This window comes from Sus scrofa, chromosome 9 (assembly GCF_054392235.1).
Source record: "Sus scrofa isolate SSC_HxYL_T2T_F1_AM1 chromosome 9, Sscrofa_HxYL_maternal_Yorkshire_Landrace_v2.0, whole genome shotgun sequence".
In the NCBI taxonomy this organism is placed as follows: domain Eukaryota; kingdom Metazoa; phylum Chordata; class Mammalia; order Artiodactyla; family Suidae; genus Sus; species Sus scrofa.
In genome coordinates this window covers 81,726,418-81,740,545 of record NC_139391.1, presented here as the reverse complement: position 1 = coordinate 81,740,545, position 14,128 = coordinate 81,726,418, and the positions used below count along the sequence as shown (strand labels likewise).

General features: G+C 38.6%; 1 pseudogene; it reads left to right on the top strand.

Moving 5' to 3' along the window:
• The first annotated feature begins 6,580 nt into the window (after window positions 1-6,580).
• On the top strand, window positions 6,581-7,335 carry LOC100621877 (EEF1A lysine methyltransferase 2-like; annotated as a pseudogene).
• The last annotated feature ends 6,793 nt before the right edge of the window (window positions 7,336-14,128 follow it).

Genomic DNA, 14,128 nt, shown 5'->3' with positions numbered 1-14,128 from the left:
CCCTCCCCCCCAATTCCAGGAGTATTTAGAGATCTTAGTGTTGTCTGGTGGCTGTCTGGTGAGAATGCTGAACTCTAACCACTTGATATAGGTCCCCAGACCTTTGTTACTTTGGAAAAAGAATTCAGCAAAGAGACTGAGGGTAGTGAGGCAATTAGTGTTTATTTAAAGAGAGAAGAGAGAGAGGATAGGTGTGGAGAAAATACAGGCACAGGAAGTAGGTGTGGGGGTGGGGGCGGAGGGAGAGAAAGACTGAGACACAGAGAGAAAAAGAGAGGAAGAGGGGAAGAGAGCAACATGTGCTTTGGAGGTCCTTTAAATCACTTCTGTGGGGGCAGACCTTCTGGGCTTCCTCCGCCCAATCATTTTGCTTCATCTGGCTTTGGCCTGACTCAGGACCCTGATCTCAGGATGGATTTTAGCACAAGGGTCTCTGGGAAGTTGACAAGATGTGCTATGGTCTGGTGCCCCTCCATTCTCTGAACCCTGAGAAATGTTTCTTTGGGTGTATAGTTCCAGAGTTCTCCTTGACCTTGAGAATGAGAAATAGATGATCTCTTATCTTTGATCCAACAGGATACAGCTTTTATCTTCAAGTTATCTGTCCACAGGGAATAGATTGTTGTTGCTCAGCCTGGGACCCATCTATCTTCTGCTTCACTAGTGCTTGGTTAAGAGTGGGCAAAAGCAAATTGTGATCTGGTGTTGTGATTTAATCATATTTTCCTGGGCAGCTTGTACTGTAGTCCACATTCCTGTCTTCTCCTGCTCTTCTTACTGCTGTGGTCATTATTATCATTTGAGGGAAACTTGGGTTTGCAGAACATGCCCTGTCTTCCAAGTGAGAAGAATGGATTGGCAAGTAGCACTCCCACCAGACTTACACTGCAACTTGGTAATAAAGCTCAGAAAGTGGGAGGAGAAGAAGGCGGATTAAGATTCCTTTCCCATCTGCTTGGCTGGGCCAGTTCTCAACACCCATAGCATACCATGATTCCTTGTAGAGTTTTGTTATGTATAGAGGCTGTTCATTACCCCTGAAATTCTGATTAGGTACCTCTGGCAGGGGAAAAGAGATGACCATCAGCATTGAAACAGACACTCCACAGGCAGTTGTTTTGAGTAGCCAAAGACTTATGTGTTAAGTTCAGGGCTATAGAGAAATACACACTCAAAACAGGGTTATTTTTCAACAGCTGTCTGTTATTTGCCCTTTTTTTGAATTTAGATCTTTCTCTTTTTTTACACTTTCCATTAAGGTTCAATTGTAAATCTGGTAGATTTCAACCATTTATACTTTGAGCTCTTAACTACCTCAAACAGTTATTCCCAATAAGAATTTTTAAATGTTGAATGCATCCATCAAATCCGACATTAATATGGATAGATATTCTTGCCTTCAATTTAAAGTTAGCAAGCCTGAAAGCTTGAAACTCACTTAAATTACTCAGATAATTACCAGAAAAAATAGTCCTCAGGATTTTGTGTAGAGGTGAATTTAGTATTTCACGGATATCGGTTTATGTATTTCAACTAATAGACCTTGATCAAGCAAAATTATGACAGCTTCTGTCATCTCACCCTTACAGGCTACTTAAGGGAAGTTGGAAAGTCACCCCAAACAAACTTTAATCCATAATTTGTCTTAGGCCAGCTCTAAAGAAAAGATGCTCCAGACAGATATATCAAGTGTTTGTTGACTGCCTTCTTCAACCATCCCCTTTTTAATTATCACATCATAATATATAAAGACGGTTTTGCAGTTCTGAAGCAAATAAATATAACTCGAGCACCTCTAATGGAATGCAAATAAGTTTAGACATGGTCCCATTGACCCTGTAGTCCCCATGTTTATAAATCAACTTTGATTCTCTTTATAGTCATTCAACCTCATGCTCTGGAAAATAACTGGATCATTACTCCCTTTGCCTCTGTGTGGAAAATCTAATGAGAAAACTCAATAATACTTTAAATATGGTCTTCATTAGGCTTGCAAGTCAGCACCTAATATGGGGAAAGTCGGTGTCATCATAATCTATCTGTAAGATGAAAATGATGTTAAAAAGTCTTCAAAAAAGGTGATTCATATTCTCTGAAGAGAACATGAACATTGTTATTGAGGGTGCTGGGTCATCATCGGTGTTAATTTCTTCTATAATTTTTTGTTTAATTGGTCATTGTTATGCTAAATTGAATTTAGCTTTACAGATTTGTAAGGCAATTACTACTAGGGTAGTTTTTAGAAATGTACAAGAGAAGTCATCAAGGGGGGCAATCATATCATTTGGGGACAATCACACATTTAGCCCAGGACACGGTGTTCTGCCACTATTTTTGAGATGAGGACATGTGCTTTGAAAAGCACCAAATTGTGTATTTTTTAGCTCTTCACAATTGTCCTAATGTGTGCTTGTGTTTGTAGGTATTTTTATTATTAAGTGAAGTAGATAAAAGCTATAGGTCTTTCTGCCCCCAGTTTTCCTGCTAGATGGTAGGTTACAATGAAAGCCAGTTCTTTACCAAATTTTGTCACAGTACAGACATTTACTATTACTGAGGCTAATAACAGGCCCCAAAGCAAAAAATCAACATTTTCTGCCAGCTCTCTGAATTTACGTTCTATGTCCCTTTAAGGACTTCCTTAAAGACAGTTGCTGAGAGGTCCGCTCCAATGGAAAATAGTGGTATTTTAGGCATGCTGAAGTCAACTTCTGATTGGCTCAGGAAAAAGACCCTTCATTAAAGGGTGGACTCAGGACCAAAGAGAGCTCAAGACCTAGAGAATTACTCCTAAGGTATTAGGCTGGTGGACTCTTCAGTTTCTTATGCCACCATCATGCAATGGTGAAAGTATCAGTATAATTTAGCCCATATACCTTAAACACAGTTTATTTAACCAAAGAAACACCAGTTCTCACATTTACACTGACTTATAGACATGGTAATGAGAACCAATAGCAGTATCAGGAGCACTTGATGGAATTGGGTTAGGACTTCTGATAAGGGCATTTCAAATGCTTGTTAACTACCTCTGGTTTGTGTATGTGTGATAAGAACACCTCGAAGGTCAACTGACGGTCCTCAAACACGTAGTATACTCATTCACAAATATATCATGCCATCTTTGCTGGAGTAGTTTCAAGTAAGTTACATCCAGTATATGAACATGATAAGAGAGTTTTAGCAGGCAGGATTTAAAGTTGCTTTTAGATAAATATGTAATTTCAGCTTTTACGTTAAAACATTTCCTCCTCTGTTGGAACCATCTGTAGGACACTCACCATGGTACAACCATGCCCAGTACAGTTTGCCTATTCTCTTTATCTAACAGAAGCTATAGATTATCCTGCTAGTGTTGTTCATTTTCTTTATCTTAACTTGCCTGTGCTATGGACTGAAAGTTTGTGTCCCTTCAAAATTCATCTATTAAAATCTTAACCTTCAAAGTGATAGTTTTAGATGATAGGAGATGAATGCCCTTATAAAAGAGACCATGGAGAGCTTGCTTGCCCCTTCTGCCATGTGAGGGCACAGTGAGGAGACAGCCATTACAGAGGCAACAGCCCCTCACTCGACACTGAATCTGCTGGCACCATGATCTTAGAATCCAGCCTCCAGAACTGAGAGAAATAAATTTCCGTTGTTTATAGGCTTCCTAGTCTGTGGTGTTTTGTTATAGCAGCCCAAAAGGACTCAGACACCAAAAGCTTTACTTGGTGTTCTGTCGCCTAAAATATCATGGGTTTTGTGTTTCCAGATCATCAATAAAATCTGTAAAGGAAGATTTCCCTCTATAATCAGAAGCCTTGTCAGAGACCTGATCTGGAATAGGCTATGAATTCCTTATTCTTTACCTGTTAGGAGGGCTTTGGAGGCACTGGACTAAAGTAGATCAATTCACTACTAATCACTAGTAATTGGTCAGTCTTTTGGACCCAGGCTAATGCTTCCTGGAATCAAGGCAAGTGCTTGCCCAATCCCTTGGCCAAACTACCATATTGCTGTTTAGTTCTGTTTTGATTTCAAACTGCAGCCTACCAAGCAGTTTTTCTTTTAAAGATCACAGTTTCTATGGTCTCTAAAGTATTTACCCAGAATAATATGAACAGAGGTATGAAAGGCAGGTGAGTGGAAAAAGAGTCTGGTAACTAGGAAGCCACCCAGTCCACATACCCGCCTCCCCATGACTCTCCCGGGGATGCCTAACTCTTCTCAGCTTCTCTTGATCCCTCTGTAACCAGCTCCTCCCCAAGCTGGGAGGGTTTCCTCAGCGCCATTTCTGTGTACAGACAATAAAGAGTGCACCAGAATTTATAAAGACATTTCTAATTTGAAGAACCTCTTTTACAGGAACAAGACAATTACTGATTTCAGAAAGTACTCTATGAAAATGAAACATGAAACAAACTTGCAATAATTTAGCTAATTTTCCCGAATTCCCCAATAGGGTTGCAATTCAAACCCACTTAATGAATATCTCAAAATATTATGTAAAAACAATCTGTGTTTGTAACCTGAGCAGTTTTTTGTTTGTTCGTTCATTTGTTTTTTGCTGTGTCAGAAAGTAATAGGTTTTCTTGGAAAAGTTGCCTCATCTTGCCTTAATTTTTATTAATTATTTTATTCCAGTTTTTTATCATAAATGTAATAGAATGCTATGTTATATGGATATAATGGTCTGTTTCTATCTGCATTCAGCAACTTTTTAAAACTATTATTATTTAATTATTTTATGGCTATAAAGGAATATATACTCTGAGCACAGTATTTAGGAAAAGTAGAAAGCACAAAGAGGAGTATAAAATTATCACAGAATGGTTAACCTTTAGTGTATTTCCTGATAACCAATTTTTTCTATGCATATCTGTTTATTTATTAAATTAATTATCCATTAACTTAGACTTATAATCTAATTTATCATGTATTTATTAAATTTATTAAGTTGTTTGAGATGTTGAGAGGTGCCTCTCAGCTATTACTCGGGTGTTCAGACAAATTCTCTACTACCCAGCAGCCTCAGTCATAGTGTTGAGAAGCTCAATCAGATCCATCATATCTATGAGTGAAACTGAGCTGGGAGAAAGTGGCAGCTACAGGAAACAAATGAGTGGAGAGCAGCAGTTCAGAGAGCAGGGTGAATAGGAAATCATAGACAGGCAATCAGAGGAATCATAGGCATTCCTCTCCACCACAAACTGGAATCCTCAGGAATCTTGAGGAGGGAAGAGAACTTCTTCCCACATGGGAAACTGGAAGACTTGGGGAAATTATACTTAGTCAGTAGTCCACAGCATTCAATAGTCTTGCCTTTTCTCTCCATGGCATTCAATAGTCTTTAAGAGCTTAATTTTATGCTATTATAATTATAATAATGACATAAAATCCCATTATCATAATTATAATGGCATAACATCCCCCTGTATGGATGTTCCATAATTTATTTAACCATTTTTTAATTGTTGGACTTTATCCTTACGCAGTGATTTTTAACTAAGAACAACCATGCCATGACTGATATCTTTAACAAATCAATCTCAATTTTTTGTCATATATTTGTGACAGAAATGCTAAGAGGCCTGTCATTATCAACTCATATTTTCCTGCTTAGAAACAGAAACCTGATTGTTTTTTGGGGGAGAGTTTGTTATGTATGCTTCTTTCCCTCACAGTTAGATGAATTAGTGTACTATGTTAATTGATCCCCCAATAGTAAACCAACTTATATTCCTGGATGAAATTCTACTTAGTCATGAAGGGTAATTTTTCAAAGCATAGTTGAATTCAATTTGCCTGATTTTTCATTGAGAACTTTGAATCTCTGGGTAATTCAGATATCCTCTGAGACTTCCCTCATTCTTGAAATCTGGGTGGGATAACCTTGAATTCTCTAATAGTACAGGCAGGGATAGTCTAAAACTCTCTCTAAAATTTCTGCTTTTAGCTAAGGGTCTTCATCTTTCTTGATCTCTTACTTTCTTGACTAATTCTTCTGTCTTCATCATTTGGACCCCAAGGAGAAACTCGTCTCCCTTTCAGTTTGCACAGCAGAATTCCATCACATGAAGCACGGATGAATCCAGAGGATGTCACTGAAGATTTTTGTGATGTTGGGGGGAGATGGTCCTGGAGGAGGGGTGATTTCTCACAGGCACAGATTCCACCATCTCTTTCTTTTTTTCTCTTTCTTTCTTTCGTTCTTTCTTTCATTCTTTCTTTTGTTCTTTCTTTCGTTCTTTCTTTCTTTTTCCTTTCTGCTGCACCACAACAGGATCTCTGGTCCCTCCCAACCTGTTCTGTTTGCAAGGGAAAAAGAAAAGACTCTGGCTATCTCAAGAAGGCACAGCAGGGAGTATGGTAGGAAAGATAAGTGTGCAGCCACTGGGTAAATCACAGAGTATGTGGAGAAGCCAACAATCAGACTCTAGGAAGGAAAGTGCCCAGTACAGCTCTGGGGTTGCCAGTATCAGTGCCTCCAAGCTTCCTTAAGACAGAGCCATGGGGACGGCAGCAATGGGATGTTGGAGCCACAGTTCAGTGCCCAGGAGCAGGCAGTGCCAGAAGGGGATGTCTCTGCCCCATCATGCTGGGGACCTGCGAACACTGGGATGCTGTCTATGAGCAAGAACTGCAAACTTTCCAAGAATATAGAGATACAGGAGAAATCTGGTTTGGATAAGAGAGTCTGACTCGACTGATAAGGTGCATGCAGAAACACAAAATTCCATTGGATGCTTCAGGCTTGATATTGGAACTGGAAGTTGTATTTTCCTGGTTGAACTTCTCAAACTCCAGACATCTGTATGTATAAAAGGAAGATGACTTTTTACACTTCCAGTAGGACATATATCCCTTTTCTTGGGCAAAATTTGGTTTCTCTAGTATTACTGGAATTGATTACTTTCCATCTGCAACACAGTTTTCTAGAAGTATTATAAAGAAGAAGGTTTATCTAACATTAAGCTAAAGGTAGAAGACTTTTTGAATCCTTCCACAAAGCTGCCTGGATTTCATATTTGTATTGACAAAGGGACTTTAGATGCCATAACCTTAATCCTGAAAATGCAATTGAGAAGAGGAAGCAATATGTGAAATCTCTCTCCAGGGTGTTAAAACTGAAAGACTTTTTTCCTAATAATCTCATGTAATTGGACCAAGGAAAAGTTGCTAAATGAATTCAGTGCAGAATGTGAACTTTTTGAAGAACTGCCAACACCTAAGTTCAGCTTTTGAGGCAGATCTGGAAAGAGTATAGCAGCGTTAGTTTTCCAAAATATGAGACTTTTCTTTGGACAAATTCAGTTAGCTTTTTTTAAGAAGCTCCACAGGGGGTTCTAGAAGTCAACCAAGAATAATTTAAAATTTTCATTTGTATTTTAGATGTAAATTTTTTCTTTCTGATTAAAAAAATCATCCTGTAACTGCTGAACAGCTAAAAACTTTAAAGTAGTAAATGAATTTAGAGGGAAAAAAGGGGGGCCTGACTCTGGGATGTCTGGCTCTGACTGCACTCTGCTCAACTTTCTGCTTACCTTCCTGGAATCTTCTGCTCCTATGACCTGGAATGGGTATTGTAATTGACAGTATTACCAGGACATGATACTCCCCCTTATGTCTTCCTTGCAGGGACAGGTCAAGTGCTTACGCACCTGAAGACCGGCTTGCCAAGAGAACTGCTCGCTGAGCAACCAGCTGTGTCTCTTGATTGAGAAGTCATGCTGAAGAGCCATGACTGACACTGTAGCACATCACAGTCCATTGAGTCCCATCTTTCTTTGCTTCATTTCCCATTATTTCCTGATCTTCACCTTTCTGACCTGACCTTGCACCTCAGGCTCTGCTTTCAACAGCATTCCAAATAAGACCTCAGTCAACTCCTCAACTCTGACCCCTTCTTTTCCTACTTATGAAGATAAGTTCTCTCTGAGAGGACTCCTTAGCTTTCACCTTCCCACACATCTTCAAACAGACCTAAGTCAGGTGACCCCATGATGGATAGTCTTGTCTAGGTTTGGGCCAAGTAAGAGCTCATTCCTAAGAGAGCTGAGATTCAAAATGAAATACTGGCCATGAAAAGCCCTTACAATAATTATATACAAAGAAAAGTCAATAATAGATGAGAAGTAAAAACAAAGTGTTGTGTAAAACACCTAAGCAGAAAAAAGTCCCTTAATCTTATTGGATCTAGCTCAAAGGTGGTTTAGATTTTTAATACATCCGTTAAGATAAAGAAGTTCCAATGGTGCTATAAACTTTCCCCTAAGATAGAATTTCATTAATTTTAATTAAATTTTCTTCAGATGTCCTGGGACTTTTGATGTTTTCTATTAATTACATTCCACCAGTAATTTCTAGACACCATCACCACTGAAAGCATTTTAAATATTTGGATTATATTTGGAAAATACAAAAGCAGAGGCTTTGGGGACAATGGGATGCACCAGCTCAGATTCTGACTGCATCTGTTGTAGTAAACAGTTCCTGTGTGCCACAAATCATCCTATCTCAGGATCCCACAGATCATTTTCTCTCTCTGGCCTCAGTGGTTCCTCTGCAGGCTCCCTTAGCCCACAGACATGACCCAGGCATCAGAAGATTATTTCTAGGAGAAACCCCCTTCCCCCAAGGTAAATAAGCCTAGCGTCCTTCATTTAGAGTATTGTCTCCTCAGAGGGTTCAAGAGTGGTAACTAGCTCCATCACACAGCCACCACCGGGCATTCCACCTTCTCTGTCTCAGTCTCAGTCTTCTTGACCCCTCGTTGCTGTTTCCTGGCATCACCTCCTCAAAAAAATACCTGTACCCATTCCCCTGCCTCAGGTTCTACTTGTGTAGGAACCCAAACTTATACATATGGGAACAAGAAGAGCTGAGCAATTTCCTGAATTTTTATGGAGTTATGGAGGATTAAATGTTTTTTAACTAAAAATCAGAAATCCATAAAAAAAGATAGCTACAATTGGAGATCTAGAGAGTATCTCTTATTAGTGGTGTGGGTGTGAGAAATTCTTAGAGCCTACAGATTGGGTTGAACCATAAAATTATAATGATGGTGAAGTATTTGGGTTTAATATCAGTTGTTGAATTGCAGACAAGCCTTGCCTAAGACTAAGAGGTTTTGCTCCCTCAAAGCCAATGGCAGCATTCGCAGGGATGGATAACTACTGTGTGTTTGTAGCTTTGGAGGATTATAGCCAAGAAGAGAAGAAAGTATTTTAGTAGCTATTTCTTGGCTTGAAGAGCTTGAATATAGACAAAAAGAGGCTATAATATGGAAAATAGGGTGAATACATTTGAACTTTAATCTGGAAAAAACTGTGATTTGTGATCAGTAAAGCATGAATTCTGTAGAAAAACTGATACATGCAGATAAGTGTTAACAATGACATTGTAAACAAGAGATTTACAGGGCAGATTTAGAGATTTCTTCTGTCCTAGGGTCTGGTCAATCATGGTTGGAACATTGTTCTTCGTTCTGGATGCTTCTTGAACCATAAAACCTCTAAGCTAGCTGCTATCCAGTGATGACAGGACATGATGAGAGGCTATAGAAAAATATCAAATAGGATTGTATCACCTGCATGTCATCCAAACCCCATGCTCCCATCCTTGACATGTGGCTTTGGTTTCCCTGACCATAAAAATGGCTTCTCCATCTCTAGACACTGTGACTGCATTTCAGGCTGGAAAAAGTTATGAGTGGTAGAGAGAAAAGGTACAGGCCAGTTCAATCTGTTCTGCTTCAAATAGGAAAAACATTTTTCTCTTGTACTTACCCCGTAGGTATTTGCTTAAATTTCATTGGCCATGACTATTGTAAAGATTTGTCTGCAAATCCTAACTGCACAGCCGGAATTAAGTATGAAGACTGGAGTTCCCATTGTGGCACAGTGGAAACGAATCCGCCTAGGAACCATGAGGTTGAGAGTTTGATCCCTGGCCTCACTTAGTGGGTTAAGGAGCCGGCGTTGCCATGAGCTGTGGTGTAAGTCGCAGAGGCGGCTCGGATCCAGCGTTGCTGTGGCTGTGGCGTTGGCCAGCCGCTGCAGCTCCGATTAGACCTCTAGCCTGGGAACCTCTACATGCTGTGGATGTGGCCCTAAAAAAAAAAAAAAAAAAAAAGACAAAAAAAAATCTGAAGACTTTATTATTAGTTCTGGCTCAATCTGCACAACTGAGGAAAGAAATATTTTTAACTGGGCTCATTGTAGTCCTATACAAAGTCAGAGTGCTAGTAATGAGGAAAAGGGAGAGGGCTTACTGGTTTGGCAGCTTCCAGCAACTGTCACAATGAGAAACCAGTGAGATATTTAATTTAAAAAGACAAGAACAAGAGAACTTAATATTTCAAAGTATCACAAGCAATCCAGGCTTATGTGGATAGCTTTTTTCACCAGGTCCCTTTTGCCTGTCATTTGCTTTCGGACTTCTATTTATGCTTCAATTTCTGCCCCTGGCTCTAGGAAAGAAAAACAGAATAAGATGGAAATGAAAGGAGAATACATGCAAAAATAATTTTCTGAAAGATGTTTCCCTAACCCCCCTAGATGTGTCTGTTTTGGGATTATTTTTTGTTTACTCTTGATCATCCAATAGAAGACTTAGCATAATTTCTTGAGCATCTGTTATAAGATCCAGGTATAACTGCTCGTGTTTCGTATATTAGGAAATTAAGATTTGCAGAGAATGAGTCCCTTGATGACACAAGAAGTACATAGTGAGTCTGGGATTTGAGGTAACATCTGAACTATTTCAAACATTTCAGAAGTGCCCACATTGCCCTCATGCCTAAGCTCTGAGCTGAGCATTTTAGACTGCTTGAAAGCTATGACTTTACTACTATGCCAAAGAACATTTCTAGAAGAACGCATGCTTCTTAACTTGTGGTCCTTGTATTAATTTCATTGCCTAATTAAAAAAAACATGAAAATTTATTACCTGTGATATTTCCTAAAAATTATTTAAAATGATAAAACTATAGAGGTGAATGACATAACACATGTCTTTCCTTTTGATATGAATTTCATCAGTTTTGTCTATTAACACTGGTGCTCACCAGAAAAGGCATGTGATTATATGTTTTCTAACTCAAAATGGAGAATAAGAGTATTGTTATCTAACCAGTGTACTTTATTTGGTTGAAAAATAATCATTTAAAATTTGAGACTGTTAGAGGAAATAATGATGGTGTGGACAATAAAAAGTTTGGAGCATCACAAAAACGACATGTGAAACATGTCAATACCTGAGTAGATCCATCATCACTATATCATGAGATAATGTGAGTAATTCAGAGGTTGAAGTCCATCTATTTCTTCACCTTTTTGGCCATTATCTCTTTTTGTTCCAAGTTTTCTACCTTCTGATAGCATCCTTCACAGGCCTTCTGGAGCTGTGCCCAGTTCACCTACATCATTACAGGGATGTGGTTGTTGGTGGCAACAGCAACAGAATCTACCCAATGGCCAGCTTGCTCTCATTCACTCCCTGCAGACACTGGATGATTTTTTTGAAATAATTTAGCATCTTTTTAAGAATAAGTTAATAAGGTAGAAGCTAGGCATGATAATTATGGGAACAAGAAGCACAATGTGGTAATGAAAAAGTGTTTTTCCATCCAGATAGTTGTCATCCAACTGCCATCCGAGCTGAAACTGTTTTTGTTCCCACAATGAAAATCCAAGTAGGAAGTGAGCCTGATATGTCCTGACAAGTGATGTGCATCTCAAGGGGTAGCTTAATGTTGTATAAATATCGTGGTTTGATTTTGCCTCCTTTTCGGAACCCATGTTTCAGTTTTCAAATACCCATAATTATGCTATTATTACCCTTTAGACAGAAAGTAATTTGGAAAAAGGGCTTGGCATTTCTTAGCAGTCAGGTGGTGTAAGAGCCAACTGAAACAAACAAATTAGCAGAAGTTGGTTGAGGAAGGGTGATAAAGACCTAGGAATTTGACTTTTTTTTTTTTTTTTTTTTTTTTGGCTTTTGTTATCTGTAGACCCTAAATACAAAGTAAAAAGAGTGGAATTCTAAGATTTTGAAACCAAAGGGCTCTCTAGAGATCTCTAAGCTCTCTTAGATTACAGCTGAATCACAGAGCTGCAGAGAGAAAAAGTGAAGGGCCCGAGATGACAGAGCCCTTGAATGGCTGCACCAGCTACTGCTCCCTAAGGATTATCAGTCATAGGCTGTATAGACAATGGGGAAAATGAATCACTCCTTGGAGAAGGTACAAGGTGACACACTAGGCATCACCTTAAAGGCAAGGAAAATGATTTGTAAAAATTTGGAATGATCCAAAGAGGTAATTCTATAGTCTCTACTTTGCCATCACTAAAAGATGTATCACTTTCTATAATTATTTAATTAAACTTTTTTTGAGATAATTGTACGTTCGCATACAGTTGTAAAATATAACACAGTGAGATCCTGTGTACCTTTTGCCTCATTTCCCCCAGTGATAATATCTTGCAAAATGAATAATGCAAAATCACAACCAGGATATTGATATTGACACAGTAAAAAACAGTTCTGTCACCAGGAGGATCCCTCCTGTCACACTTTATAGTTACACACCTCCCTCCCATCCCCCCAAAGCTGTCTTTGCCCCTAACCCCTGGCAACCATTTATAACCTTGCCTATAGGATTTGTCCTTTCATGAATGTTACATAATAGCAGAAATTGACAGAACATTGTAAATCAACTATAATAAAAAAAATGAAAAAGATAGGAATGTTATATAAATAGTCATAAAGTATATAAATAGAATCATTAAATTCTAATCTTTTGGATTCAATTTTTTGACTCAGCATAATTTCTTTGAAATTCATCCAAGTTATTGCACATATATAGTTTGTTTCTTTTTATTGCTGACTAGTATTCCAAAGAATGAATGTGCCACACTTAACTGTTTACCCATCCAAAGATATCTTGGTTGTTTTCAGTTTCTGGCTTTTATACATAAAGCTGCTGTGAAAATTTATGTACAACTTTTTGTGTGAAAATATCCTCAATTCTTGGGAAATGCCCAGGAATGCAGTTGCTGGTTTGTGTAGTAGTTGAATGCTTAGTTTTATGAGGAAATGCCAAATTCTTTTAAAGAGAGAATGTACTATTTTACATTCCCCCAAGCAATGTATGTGTGATCCAGTGTCTCTGCATCCAGCATTCGGTGTTGTCACTGATTTTTATTTTATCCAATCCAATATGTGTATAATAATATCTCATCATAGTTTTAATTTGCATTTCCCCAAGGCTAGTAATGTTGAACAACTTTTCATGCACTTATTTGACACCTGTATATGCTTTGGGTGTACTTTGCCAGTTTTTACTTTATAGTTGAGTTGTGAGAGTTCTTTACATATGCTAGATATAGTCTGTTGTCAGATATATGTTTGACACATATTTTCTGCCAGTCTCTAACTTGTCTTTATATCCTCCTCATAGAGTCTTTTGCAGAAAAAAAAAAGTGTTGAGTTTATATGTGGTCCAATTTATCTGTTGTTTTCTTTAGTGCATTATGCTTTTGGTGTCAGGATAAAGAAGTGTTTCTGAACCTAGTCCCTTCTAGGCCTCTGTCCCAAAGATTTCCTTCCCTGTTTTTTGTTTGTTTGTCTTTTTGCCATTTTCTTGGGCTGCTCTCACGGCATATGGAGGTTCCCAGGCTAGGGGTCGAATCGGAGCTGTAGCCACCAGCCTACGACAGAGCCACAGCAACGCGGGATCTGAGCTGCATCTGCAACCTACACCACAGCTCACAGCAACGCTGGATCATTAACCCACTGAGCAAGGGCAAGGATCAAACCCTCAACCTCATGGTTCCTAGTCGGATTCATTAACCACTGTACTACGACGGGAACTCCACTTCCCTGTTTTTTTAATAAAAGTTTTACGTTTCACATTTACATTTAAGACTGTCATCCATTTTGAGTTAACTTTGGTATAAAGTATGAGATTTAAGTCAGCATTTTTGTAGTTCTTATTTTTGTCCTTTTTTTGGTCATTCATTGCTTTAGCATCACTTGTTGAAAAGGCGTGTCCTTTGTCCACTTTTGTACTTTTGTACTTTTGTCAGAAATCTGTTGGGTATATTAATGTGGATCTCCCTCTCTCTGGGTTCTATTCTGT